The following is a 21,043-nucleotide window of genomic DNA, read 5'->3' as shown; positions in this document are numbered from 1 at the left end:
TCCAGATTACCGTTGATCCTCTTCAACTTCAACTGCTGTTCAGCACTTTTTTTCTTTCTGTCCTGTTGACAAAATTGGTGGCTGTCAAGTCGAAGCTGCAACATTGGCGATCTCTTCTAAGTTACCTCTATGATAGTCTTCATAAAAGTCTTCGTTTCGTGAACTGATGTCAAAGGCGATAGGGGTTCCTGTCACGTCCCGCACAAGATTTTAAATCGGGTATCTTTTAATTGGCCTGTTTGTTGGTATAGTCTTCTTGGGATTTGTTTCGTTCGACCTTTTCATCTTCAAGTGATCTGTTTATTGGCGTTGTTGATGATATAGTTTTCTCGGGATTTGTTTCGTTAGACCAGTGGTCGCCAACCTCTTCAATGTGTTGAGCTACTTTGTTAATTTTGCAATAAACAGTGAGCTACCCACACGGAAGCCACGTAACGCAACGTAAATGAAATAATCCACAGTTAATTTATCATTATAGTATTTATTTTACTATTTAACTTGAATTGGTAACACATAATACATAGGTACTAATAATAAACTAATAACAAAATAACTAATATTACTAGTACGTACTTGTTCATAGCTACATTCCTATGGTCTGTTCATAGATATATGAAAGTGACAAATTGATTTTGAAAGGATTATCCAAGGGGGGTCATTAACATACAATGCAACAAGATTATTACCTTAATTAATAACAATAATCTTGTTGCATTGTATGTTCAATGATAATCCGTTCAAAAGATAACCGAACAGGTGTTTTAAAAATAAACACAAATTTTTATCCAGTCACAACGGCATGTCACGTAAGATTTAAAAATAGTTAATAATAACAACAAAAAGTAACGTACTATCATGAACATAAACATTGAGAAATAAAAAAGCACGTTCAATGAGAAGGCCGACAGTCAGACTCATCGATAATTTTTTTAATGGTTGCAGTAAAATTTGGTACAGCCGTTCCAATACAATTATCCAAATGTTCATCTGTAAGTCGATTGCGATATTTATTCTTAATAAACTTCATATTGGAAAAAGAAGATTCCCACAAATAGGTCGAGGCGTCCTTTATCGGGGACTCAACCCCGTGTTCCCATATTGTAAACACTATTAGTCTTATATTACTTTTAGAGTCCCACGAAAGGACAAAGTTAGGCTTGGGTCATTCAGTTACTAAAAAGCTTTGAATGTAACGGTACAACTCTTCTCTTCGCCGTGCATGTAATGTTTAGATCGAACTATTAAATGTATTAAAAACAAGTAGTATTTATTTCATAAAGACTACAGAAAGAAACAAAGTAGAGTAACAATTTTTTATTAATTTTCAATACACTTATTACATCTCTTTATTAACAACTCAATCCCTTCAAAAAACATTTTTTTCCTGTCTGCAAAGTGAGCTAAAACAGCCTCTTTTAACTCAACTTCGTCGTTAAACCGCCGTCCACGCAAGTCCTTTTAAAAATATCCAAACAATAGTCGCTGGGGGCCATATCTGGAGTATAGGAAAGATGTTGGAACCCATACTCTAAAATGGCAGCTTGTCCAACACCAGCAGTATGGACAGTTTTCCTCGTACGCAGTCTCGCAATTTATGTAATAATGTTGCGTAATATTTACCATTGATAGTGGTATTAGTTTCTTTAAAATCTATCAAAAGAATTCCTTCACAATCCCAAAAGATCGCGGCCACCACCTTTTTTGTTGACTGGCAGACTCTGAATTTTCTTGGATGTGCTTTACCCTTACGACGCTACTCCATTGATTCTTTTTTCGATAGAGGGTCATAATAGAGAACCATAGTTTCATCTCCCATAACAATAGTTTCTATCACACGCTTCGGTTCCGACCCACAGAGTTGCAAAAAAGGCCGCGCACACTCGACACGGCGTTGTTTTTGAGTAGCCGAAAGGTTTTTAGGAACCCATCTTGCACTCATGCATACCTAAATGATCATGCAGGATTCGAAGAACACTTGTTATCAGAAAGCTTAGTAATTTCCGAGATTTTCTTGACCTTTAAACGTCGATCAGTCAATACCACCTCTTCCACAATGGCAACAATATCTTCCGTTATGACGTCTACTGGTCGACCAGTTCTTGAATCATCTTCAAGAGACTCTCCTGCCCCATTGGAAAACGTTTTGTCCATTCTTTCACTACAGAATACGAAGGAGAACTTTCTTTAATAATTTTAGGTGCTAACTCTTCTTTTGTCAAAAACTTTATGACTGCTCTATACTCAATTTGCGTTATTTGCGACATTTTTTCGGACACGTCTTGTTTAAAATGCTGTCAATAAAAAACTATTTGATCCAAGACTTCAATTTTCTTTTCGCAGCCTACGAAGATATATATTTAAAAGAAGACGAAGTTTTATCGTGATACTGGAGCTGCATCTATGTAAGGCCGAAATTTTTGCGTTAACCTTGTACAATTGGTAGTTGAGACTAACAGTTATAAGGCTAAATAATTTTGAAAAATTAATTACTGCCATTTCTGTTGCAGCGATGTCTTCGCCAAAGTTTATCTTTAAGTGATCTCTTAGTTGGCCTTTTTGATGATATAGTTTCTCGGGATTTGTTTCGTCTTTTCATCTTCAGTTTGATTCTGCCCTCTCGTTAGTGATCTATTTGAAACTAATACCGAATAGTTTTGTTTCTGTAATCCGTTGTTAAAGATGGTTGACGCCCTGCTGGTGATGCAATTTGATCTCTTCTGGATGCTTTGGGGTTGTTTTCTAAAGCTAGTAGTAGACTAATACTTTTCTTCTTATAAACTCCTGCTTAGCTCTAGCTACCTGATTGGTCCAGTCTCTTTTCTGGAAACTGCTGCTAAAGGTGATCCCGCCTCTTCCAAACTTGTTAATGTTGGTCTCGTGAGTAAGTTTATCCTGATTTTCTCGACGCGCAGTCGCATTCATCTGAAATCGTTCTTGTGAGCCCTCTGTTCAATTTGTTGATGATCTTTTCTTATCGATATTCGTCTCTCACTGGGTATCTAACTGCTCTCTTCTTTCCTCTCGTTGATCTGCTGGATCGTCTCGTTGTCGCTCACCTTCAACTGTTGTTTAATAGTTTTTTTGCTGTGAACGATTTGTCCTTTTGGTGGTCTTTATCTGTTGTTGAGGAAGGAGTTTTCTCGCACTAGACTGCTGTCAAAGGTACCAAAATCGGTGTTCTCTTAATTCGTCCCAGTGATCTGATTTGAGTCGATAGCCGTCTCTATCTGAAGCAACAATATTCAATTAATCTTAGAGCTTGTAAGCTGCCCCTCTATACCGCTTAAAATCCAAAATTGACAATCTCCTAATTTGTGTTCTTGATGATCTACTCTTTGACAGATTTTTATCACCTGTTATTTTCCACTGCCATTGAGTATTCTTTTTTCTTCTCAGAATTGGTAATCTCTTCCCCTGAGTAGTCTCTCTGTTCGTCTTCACCTGAGAACGTTCTTGATAATCCTGTTTTCGTGAACTGCAAGCAGATTCAAAATTGGACATGTCTTAATTTGTCTTCTTGCTCATCTACTACTGCTCTTCTTCAGATTTGCATATCCCATCTGTATCATCTTCCACTAGTGTTCACTAACTTCTCGTTGGTAATCTCTTCGTCCGAAAATGTCGTTGCATAGTCAAATTTCCGTAAATGCTGCCAAAGAACGTGGAGTCCTATTACAGCTAGGACATTGATGATCTCTTCTACCGAGTTGCCACATTGGTGCCTCTTTGGCTCTTCTAAAACTGCTAGCTTGTTTTGAAAAATTGATGCTAAATATCCCGTCATGTTGGGCTCTGGTCGTCATCCTCTGAAAACGTCATTGATAAATTTTCTTTTAATATACTGCTATCAAAGGTAATTCCGTACCATCCCGTTCCAAATTTGTTTAGTTTTTTTCATTCGTCCCAGTGATCGTCGCATTTCACTCGTCGGTCTTCTTCATTTGAACTGTTGAGGAGTCTCCTTTCTGTGAGCTGCATCTGTCCCGACCAAGCTGGCATGTCAATTGTCTCGGGCCATTTCGTTCTCTTGCTGAGTTTTTCCTGGTTTGACCAGTCACTTTCATCTAAAACCGTTTTTGAACTTTTTTTCAGTAAACTGCAAAAAATTAAACTGTAAAAAATTATTACCCTGCACACCGGAGCTCTACAATTTGTGATCTCTTTTCCTGATTTGCATCGCTGATGCTCTTGACCTTAAACTGCTGTTCTGTAGTCTTCTTTCCTCTTGTTGGTGATCTACTGGATTGCCTTGCTGGTAGTCTTCATCTGAAGCGGTCGTTGAATAGTCTTCTTTCCCTCGATACTCTATCTTTGGTACAGTAGGCTTCTTTCCACTCATTGGTGATCTTCTGGATTGCATTGCTGGTAGTCTTCATCTTAAACTGTGATTGAACAATCATCTTTTTGTTGATCCTCCTCATATTCTATACAGTAGCCGCCTTATTTCCTTTTGTCTGTGATGTCCTGGATTATCTCGCTGACTCTCTCCACCTGATACTGATGTTGCCTTCTTGATAATCTGATTTGGCTCCCATGATATATTAGACTGCTGTGAAAGGTTCCCAAATTGGTAAATTCTTAATTGATTCTGTTGATCGACCGATTTTATTCGTTGGTGCCTTGTGTCGTGGCGTCATGTCAAAACTACAATATTCGTCTTTCGATTTATCAGTTGTATTCACCGGAGAATGTGATTGACAGTACTTTTTGTTGTGAACCACCAGAGCAGAGGGGGGGCCAAGTTCGGTCCATGATTCAAAATTGGAGACATTTTAATTTGTATCCTTCATGTTCTAAATCTTCAGATATGCATCGCGCGTCTTCTTCTATTGTTGAAAAGTAACGTTTCCTCGCATTGGCGACCTGATTTTAAACTAGGGTCGTCATCATCTGATAAACGTTGTTGCGCAATTGTCTTTGAATAAACTGCTATCAAAGGTAATTTCATATAATCTTCTTCCAAATTTGATGATATTTTCTTAATTCATCCCGATGATCTTTTGATTTGACTTGTCGGTCGTCTCCATCTTAACTGTTGTTGAATAACCTTTCTATGAACTGCTTCTCTCCCAACCAAGCTGCCTTGTCGATGATCTCCGGCCAATCTGTTCCGTTGTTAAGTGCATGTTCTCATGGATTGCTTAGCTTAGGGTAACTTTATCTGAAACTGCAGCTCGTTGGTCTTGTTCATCTCCTGTTCAGTGGTAGTCTTCTTTCCTTTCGTAGGTGGTCTCCTCGATTGTCACGCGGGTTCTCTTCGCCTGAAACTGTCATGGAATAGTCTTGTTGCTGTAAAATTCTGTCAATGTTGGTGCCGTCCTATCCCAACTGCCAACTATAAAACTCTCATTTGTGATTTCTTTTGCCTTTCCAGCTGTCATACTCTGAAACTGTTGTTGAACAATTTTCTTCCATTTTATTCAGTACACAACTCCCGTCATATATGTTGTATCATCCGCTTTCCAAAATTGGTGATCTCAGCTTAGTTCGTTTCAATGATTAACTGACTTAATTCGTCCGTCAGGTCGAAGCTGCAACGTTTGTGATCTCATCTAACGAGTCATTTTGGATAGTCCTTTTTCAATTAATTTCCCGCCAAAGGTGGTGATTTTTTTCCGTTTAGTAACCTTCTTTTTTCTCGTTGGTGAACTAGATTGCAATATTGGTAGTCTTCATCTGAAAATGTCGTTGAATAGTCGGTCTTCTTTTCGTTGATCCTATTCATCTTCTGCACAGTAGCCTCCCTTCTTTCCCCTTTGGTGAAGTCTATTGTCTCGCTAGTTCTCTTTGCCTGGAACTGTCATTAAATAGCTTTCGTGCCATTCTATCAGAGTTGCAATACTGGTGATATTTCTTTCTCAAAAGTTGCCTCGTTGGTAATCTGATTTCTTTTAATTTGTACCGGTGATCTACTGATTTCATTCGGCGGTGGTCTCCATGCCGTGTCTTCAGGTCGAAGCTGCAACATTGGTGATCTCTTCTCCTAAGACGCCTGTCCGGTTATCTTGACCAGAGCCTTTTTTTTTCGCGAATTGCCAGCAAAGGTGATGATTTTTTTTAGTCCTATCCAAGATTCAAAATTGGAGATATCTTAATTTCTCTTCTTGGTGATCTAAATCTTCAGATTTGTACTGCCCGGATTTGGATTGCATCGCTACTCCTCTCACGTGAAAATTTCGTTGAATAATCTTCTCTCCGTAAATGCTGTCAAAGGAGGTTCCTGATTGTGATCATCTCTTTCCCAAAATTGTCTCGCTGACGATCTGATTTTAAATTCTGGCCGTTCTCATCTGAAAATGTAGTTGAGCAATTTTTAATAACATAGTTAATAATTATCAAATAAATTTTTTTTTTAAAACTTTTGTCAGAGTTAATTCCATACCATCACATTCCAAAATTGCCGATATTCTCGTAATTCGTCGGTCATCTCCATCTGAACTGTTGAGCGTCCGTTTTGTAAGCCTGATCAAGCCACCAAGTCGATAGTCTCCAATCAATTCGTTCCGTTGGCGAGTTTCCGAGTCGGTTGTCTCCATCTGAAACCGGTCTTGCTCCTTCTTTGCATAAACTACTACAATTTATGATCTCTTAATTCGTCTTGATGATCTTTTCCTTTCCCGATTTGTCCCGCTGCTCCCCTCTGGATCTTCAGCTGCTGCTCAGTAATTTTCTGTCGCTCAATAGTCTTCTTTTTGTTGGTCCTTTTCATCTTTAGTAGCCTTCTTTCCTCTTGCCTCGCTGGTCCTCTTTCACCTGAAAATGTCGTTAAATAGTCTTCTTTCCTTAAATGCAGTCAAAGGAGGTGCGGTCCTGTCGGAGCTACAACATTGATGATTCTCTCTTCTCCTGGTCATTGTTTTCTGAAGCTATTATTGAATAGTTTTCCTTTTCGTAAATGCTACCAAAGGAGGTTGTTGTTCCGTCACGTTCGCGATTATGTTGTTGCCAGAGGTGCCTCGCTGGTGATCTGGTTTTAAAATATCGTAGTCATCTTCTAAAAACGTTATTGAAAGATTTTTAATAAAATAATTAATAATTATAATTACCAAATAAAAGACGAATTAAATAAAAATTTGTAACAAACTTCTGTCAAAAGTAATTTCATACCATCATATTCCATTATTTACTCGTCCGGGTGATATTCGGATTTAACTCTTCAGTCGTCTCCATCTGAACTGTTGCTGAATCTCCTTTTTGCAAGTTGCTCCTGTCCCGACTTAGCTACCATGTCGTTGGTCTCCGATCAATTCATTCCCTTGGTGAGTTTCTCCTGATTTGTCGGTCGCCCCGATCTGAAACCGTCCGTGAGTCTTCTTTGCTGCTGTCAAAGGTGGTTGCGTTGCAGCTATACAATTTATGATCTCTTAATTCGTCTTAATGATCTTCTCTTTTCCCTATTTGTTCCGACCCTTCTCTTGATCTTCAGCTGCGGCTCAGTAGCTTTTCTATAGCTTAATAGTCTTCTTTCCGTCGGAACTTATCTTCAATTCGGTAGCTTTCTTTCCTCTCGTTTGTGATCTTCAGGATTGCCTCACTGGTCCTCTTCATCTGAAAATGTTGTTAAATAGTCTTCTTTCCGTAAATCCTCGCGAAGGAGGTGTGCCATCCTGTTGAAATTATCACATTGACGATCTTCTCTTCTGTCGTTGTTTTCTGAAACTATTATTGAACAGTTTCCTTTCCGTAAATGCTGCCAAAAGAGGTTCCTGTTTTGTCACGTGCGCGATTATGTCTTTCCCAGAGTTGTCTCCTTAGTGTACTGGTTTCGAACTCTGGTCGTCATCATCTGAAATCATGGTTGAGAGATTAAAAAAAAATATATTAATTATAATTATTAAGTAAAAGAAAAATTAAATAAAATTTTTTAATATACTTGTCATACCATCACATTCCAAAATTGCCGTTCTTCTCTTTATTCGTCCCGGTGATCTCCTGATGAGCCTCGTCGGTGGTCTCCATCTTAACTGCTGAGTCTCCTTTTTGTAAGCTGCTTCTGTTGCGATCAGATCCATTCGTTCCCTTGCTCAGTTTCTCCTGATTTGCCTAGTCGGTCGCCCCCATCTGAAACCATTCTCGAGTCTTGTTTGTGCAAACTGCTGTCAAAGGTGGTTGCCCTGCACGCCGGAGCTACACAATTTCTTTCTGATCTTTTAATTCGCCTTGATGATCTTTTTTCGGCCCATTTGTCCCGATGCTCCTCTTGAACTTCTACTGTTGCTCAGCAGTTTTTCTGTCGCTCACTAGTTTCTTTTCGTCGGTCTTCTGTTCGGTAGCCATCTTTCCTATCATTGGTGATCTCCAGGAATGCCTCGGTAGTCCTCTTCGCCTGAAAATGTCGTTAAATAGTCTTTTTTCCGTAAATGCTGCCAAAATACGTTGCTGTTCTGTCACGTTCGCGATTATCTCTTTCCCAGAGTTGCCTTCTTGTTGAATTGGTTTCAAACTCTGGCTGTGGTTGAGCAATTTAAAAAAAAATCATTAATTATAATTATTAAGTAAAAGAAAAAGTAAATAAATTTTTTTAATATACTTCTGTCAAAGGTAATTCCATACCATCACGTTCCAAAATTGGCGACCTTCTCTTTATTCGTCCCAGTGATCTTCTGATTAGACTCGTCGGTCGTTTCCATCTGAACTGTCGTTGAATCTCCTTTTCTGAAGTTGCTTACGTCGCGATCCAATCACCGTGTCGATGGTCTCCGTTCAAATCATTTTCTTGGTGAGTTTCAACTAATTTGCCTAGTCGATCGCCCCCATCTGAAACCGTTCTTAAATCTTCTTTGCGCAGTCTTTTCAATTGTCCCGCTACTCCTCTTTATCTTCAGCTGTTGCTCAGTTGTTCTATTCAGTAGCCTTCTTTCATCTCAGTGAGCTCCAGGATTGCCTCACTGGTCCTCTTCACCTGAAAATGTCGTCTTCTTTCCGTAAATGCCGACAAAGGAGGTGCCGTGCTGTTGGGGGGAACAATTTTGATGATCTCTACCTCTTCTCCCGAGTTGCCACATTTCTTTTTGCAAACTGCTGTCAAAAGTGCACGCTGGGCGCCGGAGATCCACAATTTGTAATTTCTTAATTCGTTTTGATCTTTTCTCTCGATTTTCCCCGCTGCCCCTCATTTTCAACTGCTGTGCGGTGGCTTTCTGTCACTCAATAGTTTTCTTTTCGTTGGTCCTTTTCATCTTGTTTAGTAGCCTTCTTTCCTCTTGTTGCTGACCTCTACGATTGCCTCGCTGCTCCTCCTCTTTCACCTGAAAATGAACCCGTTCTCGAGTCTTGTTTGCGCAAAATGCCGTCAAAGGTGGTTGCCTGCGCGCCGGAGGCATAGAATTTCTGCTCTCTTAATTCGCCTTGACGATTTTTTTTCTCCCGATATGTCCCGATGCTCCTCTGGATCTTCAGCTGCTGCTAGTCTTCTTTTCGTCGTTCGTTTTTATCTTCTGTTCGGTAGCCTTTCTTCTCGTTGGTAATTCCCAGGATTGCCGCGCTGGTCCTCTTCAACTGAAAAAGTCGTTAGTCTTCTTTCCGTAAATGCTGCGAAAGGAGGTGGCATCCTGTCGGCGCTACAAAATTGATGATTTTCTCTTCTCCTGGTCATTGTTTTCTGACGCTATTATTGCCAAGTTTTCCTTTTCGTAAATGCTACCAAAGGAGGTTGTTGTTCTGTCACGTTCGCGATGTTGTTGCCATCTTTTCTTCTTCTGGTCGTTATTTTCTGAAACTAGTAATTGAATAGTTTCTTTTCCGTAAATGCTGCCAAAAGATGTTGCTGTTCTGTCGCGTTCGCGATTATCTCCTTCCCAGAGATGCCTCCTTGGTGGACTGGTTTCAAACTCTGGGCGTCATCATCTGAAATCGTGGTTGAGCGATTTTTAATAAAATAATTATTAATTATAATTATTAAGTAAAAGAGAAATTAAACAAAAATTTTGAATATACTTCTTTCAAAGGTAATTCCATACCGTTACGTTCCAAAATGGCCGATCTTCTCTTTATTCGTCCCGGCGATCTCCTGATTAGCCTCGTCGGTGGTCTCCATTTGAACTGTTGTTGGTCTTTTTTTTTGTAAGCTGCTCCTGTTGCGATTAAGTCATTATGTCTCCGATCCATTCGTTCCCTTGGTGAGTTTCTCATGATTTGCCTAGTCGGTTGTCCCCATCTGAAACCGTTCTCGAGTCTTGTTTGTGCAAACTGCTGTCAAAGGTGGTTGCGCTGCACGCCGGAGCTACATAATTTCTGATCTCTTAATTCGCCTTGATGATCTTTTTTCGGCCGATTTGTCCCGATGCTCCTCTTTATTTTTTGCTGCCGCTCAGTAGCTTTTCTGTCGCTCAATAGTTTCTTTTCGTCGGTCTTCTGTTCGGTAGCCCTGTTTCCAATCGTGGGTGATCTCCAGAAATGCCTCGGTAGTCCTCTTCACCTGAAAATGTCGCTAACTAGTCTTCTTTCCGTAAATGCTGCCAAAGGAGGTGGCATCCTGTCGGAGCTACAAAACTGAAGATCTTTTCTTCTTCTGGTTGATATTTTCTGAACCTAGTATTGAATAGTTTCTTTTCCGTAAATGCTGCCAAAAGACGTTGCTGTTCTGCCACGTTCGCGATTATCTCTTTTCCAGAGTTGCCTCCTTGTTGTATTGGTTTCAAACCCTGGCCGTCATCATCTGAAATCGTGGTTGGGCGATTTTTAATAAAATAAATATTAATTATAATTATTATGTAAAAGAAAAATGAAATAAAAAACTTTGAATATATTTCTGTCAAAGATAATTCCATACCATCACGTTCCGAAATTGCCCATCTTCTCTTTATTCGTCCTGGTGATGTTCTGATTAGACTCGTTGGCCGTCTCCATCTGAACTGTTGTTGAATCTCCTTTTCTGAAGTTGCATACGTCCCGACCAAATCACCATGTCGATGGTCTCCGATCAATTCGTTCCCTTGGTGAGTTTCTCCTGATTGCCTAGTCGGTCGCCCCCATCTCAAACCGTTCTCGAGTCTTGTTTGCGCAAACTGCTGTCAAAGGTGGTTGCCCTGCACTCCGGAGCTACACAATTTCTGATCTCTTAATTCGCCTTGATGATCTTTTTTCGGCCGATTTGTCCCGATGCTCCTCTTTATTTTTTGCTGCTGCTCAGTAGCTTTTCTGTGGCTCAATGGTTTCTTTTCGTCGGTCTTCTGTGCGGTAGCCCTGTTTCCAATCATTGGTGATCTCCAGGAATGCCTCGGTAGTCTTCTTCACCTGAAAATGTCTTAAATAGTCTTCTTTCCGTAAATGCTGCGAAAGGAGGTGCCATCCTGTCGGAGCTACAAAACTGAAGATCTTTTCTTCTTCTGGCCGTTATTTTCTGTATCTAGTATTGAATAGTTTCTTTTCCGTAAATGCTGCCAAAAGACGTTGGTCTTCTGCCACGTTCGTGATTATCTCTTTTCCAGAGTTGCCTCCTTGTTGTATTGGTTTCAAGCCCTGGCCGTCATCATCTGAAATCGTGGTTGAGCGATTTTTAATAAAATAAACATTAATTGTAATTATCATGTAAAAGAAAAATTAAATAACAACTTTGAATATACTTCTGTCAAAGGTAATTCCATACCATCACGTTCCAAAATTGCCAATCTTCTCTTTATTCGTCCGGGTGACCTTCTGATTAGACTCATAGGTCGTCTCCATCTGAACTGTTGTTGAATCTCCTTTTCTGAAGTTGCTTACGTCGCGATCCAATCACCGTGTCGATGGTCTCCGTTCAATTCATTCTCTTGGTGAGTTTCTCCTGATTTGCCTAGTCGATCGCCCCCATCTGAAACCGTTCTTAAGTCTTCTTTGCGCAGTCTTTTCAATTGTCCCGCTACTCCTCTTTATCTTCAGCTGTTGCTCAGTTGTTCTATTCAGTAGCCTTCTTTCATCTCAGTGAGCTCCAGGATTGCCTCACTAGTCCTCTTCACCTGAAAATGTCGTCTTCTTTCCGTAAATGCCGACAAAGGAGGTGCCGTGCTGTTGGGGGACCAACTTTGATGATCTCTACCTCTTCTCCCGAGTTGCCACATTTCTTTTTGCAAACTGCTGTCAAAAGTGCACGCTGCGCGCCGGAGATCCACAATTTGTAATTTCTTAATTCGTTTTGATCTTAGTCAATAGTCTTCTTTTCGTTGGTCCCGACCAAAATCACCATGTCGATGGTCTCCGATCAATTCGTTCCCTTTTTGAGTTTCTCCTGATTTGCCTAATCGGTCGCCCCCATCTGAAACCGTTCTTGAGTCTTGTGTGCGCAAACTGCTGTCAAAGGTGGTTGCCCTGCACGCCGGAGCTACACAATTTCTGATCTCTTAATTCGTCTTGATGATCTTTTTCTCTCCCCATTTGTCCCGATGCTCCTCTTGATCTTCTGCTGCGGCTCAGTAGCTTTTCTGTCACTCAATAATTTCTTTTCGTCGGTCTTCTGTTCGGTAGCCATCTTTCCTATCATTGGTGATCTCCAGGATTGCCTCGCTGGTCCTTTTCACCTGAAAATGTCTTCTTCTTTCCGTAAATGCCGACAAAGGAGGTGCCGTGCTGTTGGGGGGAACAATTTTGATGATCGCTTCCTCTTCTCCTGAGTTGCCACACTTCTTTCTGCAAACTGCTGTCAAAAGTGCACGCTGCACGCCGGAGCTCCGCAATTTGTAATTACTTAATTCGTTTTGATGACCTCTTCTTCTTTTGATTTTCCCCGTTGCTCCTCTTCATCTTCAACTGCTGTTCAGTGGTTTCCTGTCGCTGAATAGTTTTCTTTTCGTACCTACTTTTTATCTTCTGTTATGTAGCCTTCTTAATCTGTAGGATGGCCTCGCTTGTCCTCTTCATCGGAAACTTTTATTGAATTTTCTTTCTGTAGAAGTTGTTCAAAGTAGTGCCGTCTTATTCAAGCTGCAACACCGGTGATATTGTTTTCTACTGAGTTGGCTCGTTTGTGGTCCTTTTTGCCTCTCTTGCTGCAGCCACCGTAATTTTCTTTTAGTAAACCTCTGCGTTCCAAAGTCCCGATCATAAACTGATTTGATTCATCAGTCGCCTCTGTGTTGTGCAGTCAGTTGGAAGCTGCAACATTGGCTATCTCTTGTCCCCAAGTTGCCTCGTCGGTGATTTTTGCTTTTCTTTTCGTCAAATTTGCCCCGCTTCTTCTCACACTGTCGTTTGTTCATACTTGCTTCTCTTTCCTGAAACTGCCGCTGTCCTCCTTGTTGGGTTGGTGAGCTTCTTCCGAATTGTACGAGTGTATTTTCAAAATTTATTCAATATCAATGCTGTAGCCGTTACAGATGCTATTTAAATATTTTATAATGCCGATTTATTTATTTAATATTATAGGTATCAAGCAATTTTAATAGAGGGTTCCATATGGAATAATTTTTTTCAGCAGCCGCTATTTGTATAATTCAAATGTTGTTGCAATATGGTTCCATGCTGAAATTTGTGCTATATGTACAATCATGCAATTTGGAAAAAAACATACCTCCTGATGTACTTGACTTTCATGATACGATATCTTTAACTTTTTGCTTTGGTGGGTTGGTCTAGCCAAAAGATTGAGAACTATCCTAAATATCTTACTCAAAACCTTTCCAATCGTCGCGCTGGCAAGCGAGGTTTAATAAAAGTTCTGCTGTGTGCAGTGAGACACACAATAAGTACCCACCCAGATGATGTGCCCGCCTTGCTCAATAAATAGGTCAAATTGGCGTCTCCGTCACACTGCAGACCAATTATTCTACGACGCACACAAATGGTCCACACATTTTGTACCTATACCTTAAATAAATTTTTTAACCGCATATTCAAAACAAATTTGTAAATTAGTTTTATGAAGCGGTTTTGGGAAATCCAACCCGCATGCAGTTCTAAATCCATAGGAAGTAGAGCACACGTTCGTGTCCAAATAAAAAAACTCTCATCGGGAACTGGCGTGAAACAAGAATACAACAACGATGCGGGTTTGTTCAGTGTTTCCTAGCTGTTGCTTTAAACATTCTAAAACACAAGATCTTAGTGTCTGCGCCAAAGCGAATTTTCCATTACTTGCTGCTCAACATGGCAAAAACTCTTCCTTTTGTACTTTTTTGCGCTTTAGTAAATTCAGATCCAAAAGAAACTCCAAGTTAAGATAAATTATCAGCAATAAAATCTATGCAAGTGCCTCGAACGTACTTTTTCTTTCCACAATTGTTATTACTTCGGTGTACATGAACAAACAAAAAATGCTGTATAGTCTATAATTTTATAAATACTGCAAGAAATGTCATTGAAGTCGATCCGTCCGGACTCTTGATTTTATTGTATCAAAACGTGTTCTTGAGATGCTGGCATTCTTTTCCTGATTATCTGCATGTTTTAGCAGCAAATTAAACTCTAAAAAACGAAATGTTTGCTGCTCTGATTTTGATTCATTTGCTAAATTGTCAGAACTGTTTGCACGAAACGTCTATTTGATAAATTTACAGTCCCATGTACCGGGTGATTAGTCTCAGTGTTACAATTAAAAAGCTAAATCTAGAACAGACAATATCCCACCCACAGACAGAACAGGTTAATCGGCAGCTTTAAAAATCATTCGTACACAAAACAGTCTTGTTGAATATGTGTGTGGCAATAATGAAGTAGAACTTTTTGTTGAGTGTGTCAAATATTAAATTCAAATACGAAGTATGCATTAGCCTATAAAAAGATTACTTGCAATATTAACTTCATTATACCAGGAGCAAATGGGATGTTTATAAATTTAACATCCCCACACTTACATTTTTACTTGGTACGAAAATAATAACCATTTTATTCAGTCCTGGACAAGAACCTCGTGTGCCCATAATAAACAGAGACCCGCTGTTGTTTGTATCTACTTGCATTTAGTATCTTCAGTCCATAAAAAATATCACAAATAACATTCCAAAGGCTGGATAATTTTATTTATATGGTTAGTAACCCTGACTGGGGGAGTATGCAATATTCTTTCGCTCGGCAGTGGTTGAATCATCCTACGAAAATAATCTTAAAAACGATGTCCAAGAACAATTTAATACGTTATTAACGAAAGGGCCACTCGGTTTTTTTATCCCAATAGAGAAAAACTTCTGCTTTTCGCAATAACTAGATTCCCTGGAATGTTACTTAGTGATGCAGAAAATCTCAATCTTCTGAGCTTAATTTTTTTATACATATTTTTAAAGGACATTTTTCTTATCTTGTTGCTATCTTCAAATCTGGAACAAAAACTTAGTATCTCGATGGAAAATTTAGGAGGAATACCACTAAATTCTTCTTTGCGACACGAGATCTCCCTTTCAAACGCCGTGATAGTTTCGACAATAGACAAGTAATATCCAAAGAGCCAAATCAAAAACTCTCTGTCTGTTAAACAAACCCCACAACATTTACTCGTTTGAATTTAGTGAACAAAATTTCCTGGGCTCCAATCACAGTTCTCTATACTTTAAAACTTACAAATACAATCTCAATACTTTACTTACTGCGAATATTTGCTGAATTGAATAAATGTTTCGAAAATTACTTTAATCTTCATCATTCTTGTGTTTCCTTGGCTCCTCATATCTTGTTTCAGCAGATATAATTTATTTTTAAGCAAATTGTACCAATATGAATGTACCTAGCGTAAACCAAATTGAATTGAATTTATTATTTAATGCTACGTTCGGTCATTGGTAGCCCCCACCTTTCTGTTTGTGTTTTTCTTCTTTAGTATTGTCGATACAGCGTTTCTGCTTAAAACGACTAGTAGCGCAAGTTCGGCATACTCACCAATAATAAATACAATTTGACAAGATTTGATAAGTGGACTTTGTCTTGTAGTTGTAGTGATTTTGGTTAGAATTACATTTTCTGAAATTTAGGCAAACAACGAAATTTTTGGAATATGGAGCGCGAATATGGGACTCATTTCTTTTTTCTTTCTTGCATGTTGATCTGCAAAATCTTCCATATGGGCATTTATTATTGATTTTATGCCTATGTAATTCAAATAATTAAAGAAACGCCAACCTAAAACATTTTACAGCGCATCCAAAACCAAAAGTGAACGTAACCTTGTGTTCCGCACTCCACTCGGCGTCGCCACCAAGAATCTGCTTTGTTGACCAAGGATCGAAGACTGAAGAAACACCACATAACGACGTTCAACGACGAGTTTGCCCCAACAAATGCCGACCACGTTTTAGTTGTCAAGAAATGGTTGTTTTAAGGCGCTAAGACGAATTATTCCTGTAGCTTCGATAAAAAACGCAAGGGGGTAGGTAAACATTCCAATAATCATAATGAGAATGGCTGGCACCGCATGATATAAGGCTCTAAAGACAAGTTCAGCTATATTTCTTCTTGTCTAAAAATAAATCAAAAACCCACAATATAATATAATGAGTCGTCTGTGGAATTATGGTTGTCATTAAATATTTTGCACACAACAAATAGACATATAATATACAAAAAATTATCCATATGAGCTTGTAGGAATAGTAACTTGATTTGTACAATTAATTATCGGAAAATATTACAATTATCGAAAACTTCCAACAGTATTTAAAATTGAATTTGGATACATATTTTGCATTCTCTCCTATTTTTAAGTACCGGGTTTCTCATAATAGGCCACTGTCTTTTTGTTTGAAAAGGTAAACTGAAACTTTAAACCATTTTATAATTTTTGAAAAAGAAATTGATCCAATACAAAAGATTTTTTCCTACCGAAAATATCACAACATATTGCTTCGCGAATTCAAAACTATTAACACCATAATCACAGCAGCGGAAAAAATAAATTGATATTTGGTCGGGGTTTAAAAGTGCATCAAAATTTTTTGTGCGCTACTACGGTTTTTGTTTTAATGCAAACTTAATAGCTCAGGATATAAAATTATACGATTATTTAATAAAAATATTTATTTCTTGCAGAACTATTACTTTTCATCACACACTTCTCTCAGAAGTTGCATTTTTGTAAATTAATATTGCCGTTTTGTCAAATTTGATTTCGTTTCAGAGGTTTAACAAAAACGAGTGAATTACGTTTTCAATTTTTAACGATTGATTTTAAAATTTTTAAATTGTTTATAATTTTCTCTATGTATAGTATTTCAGAAGTATTTCCTACGTTTCATATCCGCAAAATTCATGAAATTAATTTGAGAGTTTCTTGTACCTCTGAAATTAACAGAACATACGACATTGCAAAATAATTTTTAAAATGAATTGTTCTCGCTCTCGCAGCCACGAGAGCACCGAGTTACTGCTTGCTGGAAATCTACTAGTTTTATTAAATATACGTGAATTTCGCATTTTTGATCTTATTAAATTGCATTGTTTTGCACTAAAATAAAGAATCCTCGGCAGGACTTTTTTCTCCGCGACCAAACACCAAAATGAATTGTCCTTCGTTCACCATGATTATAGTGGATCGATATAGGTTATCTACTTAGTGACCTCTGAAATGAATAAAACAATAATCTGCTCTGTGATAACGGCAATTATAAATTCAGATAAAACTATTTTCAACTTATAAAAAGAAAATTAACAGAAAACACTCGGTAATTTCTGTAAAAGATGCAAAATTCGAACAAACGTCGGGGGCTATTTATGATTTAGAGAATTAAAATTCTAGCAGTCGAAAGTTAAGTACTTTGCGCCGATTAAAATTTTATTTAGGTAGTCCAAAGTACTAAACATGTGAGTTTACATACATAAACAACACTGAACATACATACTGCAATCTCAAAGGTTTAAAGTAAGACTTTATAAAATAAATAGGTACCTGATATGCAGCTGAGCCAGCAGGACTCCGTTTGGCCAACATTCAACCCTATCTTCAAAAGATATCGTTCTTACGGTTGAAGTGTTTGCTGCATATTTTACCAAGGGAAAGTTTTTCCACATTGTAGTCGCTAGAGATAGTGGAATCTTGAATTTGCTAATGGTTTGGAATAAATAACGATCTCGATGGAAGGCAAATAGCTCATCCACTCTCCGCCAAAATGATGTACACAGGACAACAAAAGTGGATACCGCTGTTGGCATCAGTTTCTTATACTTCGCCAGCCAGTATGATAAGATTAAATGGTTATTGAAATGGGGAGTATTCTGAACACCGCGTCTCCTTCCTTGAAAAGGTCGGGTTAGCTGTGTTTTTCGAGCTGCAAATAGTTTTGATGGTATTGGCCAAGCTGTCGACTGAACTTGTCAATACCATTTGGAACCTATAGAAAATATCAAACATGAAGGAACAACGTTCAGTAGCAAGAAAATAAACGCGCTGCACAACAAGGATGGAAAATGCCGTAACTCAATGGGAGCTCAACCATTAAGAAAGCATTTTCTTCACTTATTGTTCGCAGAGACTATGAATTTTTTATAGTTTTTTTTAAAGTTACATGTGAGATATATATGTTATTTTTATGATCAATTCAAAATATATTTGGTAGATAGCTCACAATACACAATGAAAATTATAATCTTGAGTGCAGTATATGCAAAAGTCACTGTTACCGTGAATTTCACGTATACAGCTTTTACCGCAACAACGCAACAACCACTTTATTTTGTACAATCGGCAATAGATGAAAATTGTCAGACCAGTCAGTTTATACTACTAAACTACCAGAATATCAAATGCATATATATACTCCAATTTACCATTTTGTCGAGGCAGCTCATCCTAATTGCCATTTTTCCAGCAAAGACGAGAACCCACGAACTCCTCATATGCAAGCAGTGCAGAATTTAGAGCAGCTACAACCTTGGTGCATTCGACAAACATAAGGGAAACAAAATACAGTTCTCAATCAACATGGTAGGGTGACCACCTTGTTCAGGACCCTCTTGCTCACATGTAAAGTTAAAACAAATTAGTACCGGGTACATTTGGGACAAGAAGTCAATATTCACAAAAAAAATCAATTATTTTATTAATTAATTTTATATATACAAGAACTTAATTTAATCTAAACATTTACAAACCAAAAAGGGCTTCTATCTCTGGCACCTTCTGACCCAGTCGGATTCCCCACTGCAATAAAAAAATTACACATAGTATATCACAGAACAAAACGCAGTGTAACAGCCTTTTACAATAGAACAAATTTCTACATAATACTATTATCAACTTTTAACAGGAACTCTCATATTTTTCAATTGATTCATAAAGCTATCAATATCGGCGGTGATGTCTTCATACGTCTTCATATCCCAATTAATGTTCGAACTATCATCTACGGCATACTTGGACATTAAACGCTGCCATCTTAGCTTCCTTTCCATTTGTCTTTGACGAAGTTCGGTTTCGGCGCGCGACAATGCATTTGACAAAATAGCCTCAATAAAGAAATTTTTTCGCTTTTGACACTTGAAATTTGTCTTTTTGACTTTTATTTGTGAAATCCAATTTGCTAACTCTGACGTTTTGGTGGAGCGGTTCACCGAAACGCCCATTAGTGTGTAAGAGCGAAACAATAGTCAATAATATGTCGATAGGTAATTTAAAAAAGTTTTTACAGTTAAAAACACACCTTGCTTGCTCTTTTCCGGAAGCAAATCACCACATGGACGAATTTCAGAAACCTACTTGGAAACAGCTACTCACAACCACAATTTGAACACTGCAACACACTCCAATAACAACTGCTTCGGGACTAATGACGCGGTGGGAAAGAGGGGTTGCTATTTATACGTAGGTCAATGACGGTTCCGTGATGGAAATATATTCCTACGCGACTAGTGCAAAATAGTCCTGATCAAGGAGTAAATTATCCCATCCCTAAATTAACATTTCACTGTGTTACTGCAGTTTTTTGTCTGGGAAAATATTTTTACATATATCTTATACATATTTTGAATGAATCATTACGGAAATTTCGGTTCACATATTTTAGTTGTGTTGGTGGCGTCATGCTTCTGCTCGAAAGTATTCTCTCAAAGTTTCGTTCGCCAATGGTCATGTGTTAACTATGTAGTCAAATTTCAAAAAACTGTCTACGTGGTTAAATAATGATGTTTGAACCGGCGCCTTTTTTAAATAAATAAATATAATAAATTCATGATTTTTTTAGAATTATTGGTACTTAAAAATAAAACAAATATAACAATGGAATAGGTAGTTAGTACCGTTGGAGAAAATGTACGATTCTTTGTTTGCCGACATATTTGCCAAGTGCCATAAGTCACCAAACATTTTTGTTTTTGATTATTTTGAAAAATATAGTAATAACTAAAAATACAGATTTTGCAGTTACGTAAACTATTTATTTAAGAATTTTTGTGATTGTCTATTAATCTAATTTCTTAAATGCAACAATGTGTATTACTCACAATCACGACAGTTTTGTAATTTCAATTCGATGAACACATGTCATCTATGATATATCAGATCAGATAAATTAAATAGAGATATTATAACACAATTTTAACCAAACTTTACTTGAAGAAAATCCATTTATCAAAATAAGTAAGAAGACTTTCAGGAAATTATATATTTTGACATGAGAATTGTTTCGACACCGTGTCTTTATCAAATGTATTTTATTTACATTATTTATTTTGTCAAATTATGTCTTGCTATGAGTAAAGTTACATTTCCTTTCGAAGTTAGGAATAATGAAATTGTCTATTTTCCTTCACAAAAAGTGGACTGAAATGTGAAAGCCACATAGCAATGTAAAAGCTTTCAAAAAGCAGATGTACGGCACTTTTATTGGGTTTGCTTGAAATTTAGTCATTATTTAAAAATTTAAAATTCTTACTCCTAAACGTTAAAAAATCGTGAGTTTTAACGTTTCAATAATATTTAAACTGATAGTTCATTAAGACAAAAACACTAAAAAACGTAAAAAATGTAATTTTAACGTATCGAGTCGAGCAATTTATATTCCACTCCACATTTTGTAAAGCTATTAGATTATATAATGGCCATGACTTTCGTGCACTTTTTTTCTCCGATGTAACCGGAAGTCATGTGACTTTGAAAATATTTTTATATGAACGGTCCCAGAATTTCAAACTTTTGACTAATCCCAGAAACATC

At 37.9% G+C, this 21,043-nt stretch overlaps 1 long non-coding RNA gene across 13 annotated transcripts; it reads right to left on the bottom strand.

Moving 5' to 3' along the window:
• Positions 1-47: 47 nt before the first annotated feature.
• Positions 48-19,683, bottom strand: LOC132708152 (uncharacterized). Of its 13 annotated transcripts, none has more exons than XR_009619857.1 (14): positions 19,533-19,683; positions 18,661-19,033; positions 17,783-18,224; positions 11,588-16,357; positions 10,772-11,474; positions 9,960-10,657; positions 7,883-9,846; positions 7,108-7,786; positions 6,383-6,994; positions 4,129-6,290; positions 3,866-4,064; positions 3,354-3,806; positions 126-3,227; positions 48-62 (listed from the first exon to the last, which is right to left on the bottom strand). It is a non-coding gene; the product is annotated as an uncharacterized LOC132708152 (long non-coding RNA). The 13 variants fall into 13 exon arrangements; XR_009619855.1 differs by having other exon boundaries at positions 126-3,806; positions 7,883-8,445; positions 8,554-9,846; XR_009619848.1 differs by having other exon boundaries at positions 126-3,806; positions 7,883-8,326; positions 8,554-9,846.
• Between the last annotated feature and the right edge of the window lie 1,360 nt (positions 19,684-21,043).

The sequence above is a fragment of the Cylas formicarius genome, unplaced genomic scaffold, assembly GCF_029955315.1.
Source record: "Cylas formicarius isolate icCylForm1 unplaced genomic scaffold, icCylForm1.1 PGA_scaffold_10__41_contigs__length_53128322, whole genome shotgun sequence".
In the NCBI taxonomy this organism is placed as follows: domain Eukaryota; kingdom Metazoa; phylum Arthropoda; class Insecta; order Coleoptera; family Brentidae; genus Cylas; species Cylas formicarius.
The sequence above is the reverse complement of the archived record's forward strand: the minus strand, read 5'-3'. Positions and strand labels throughout refer to the sequence as shown.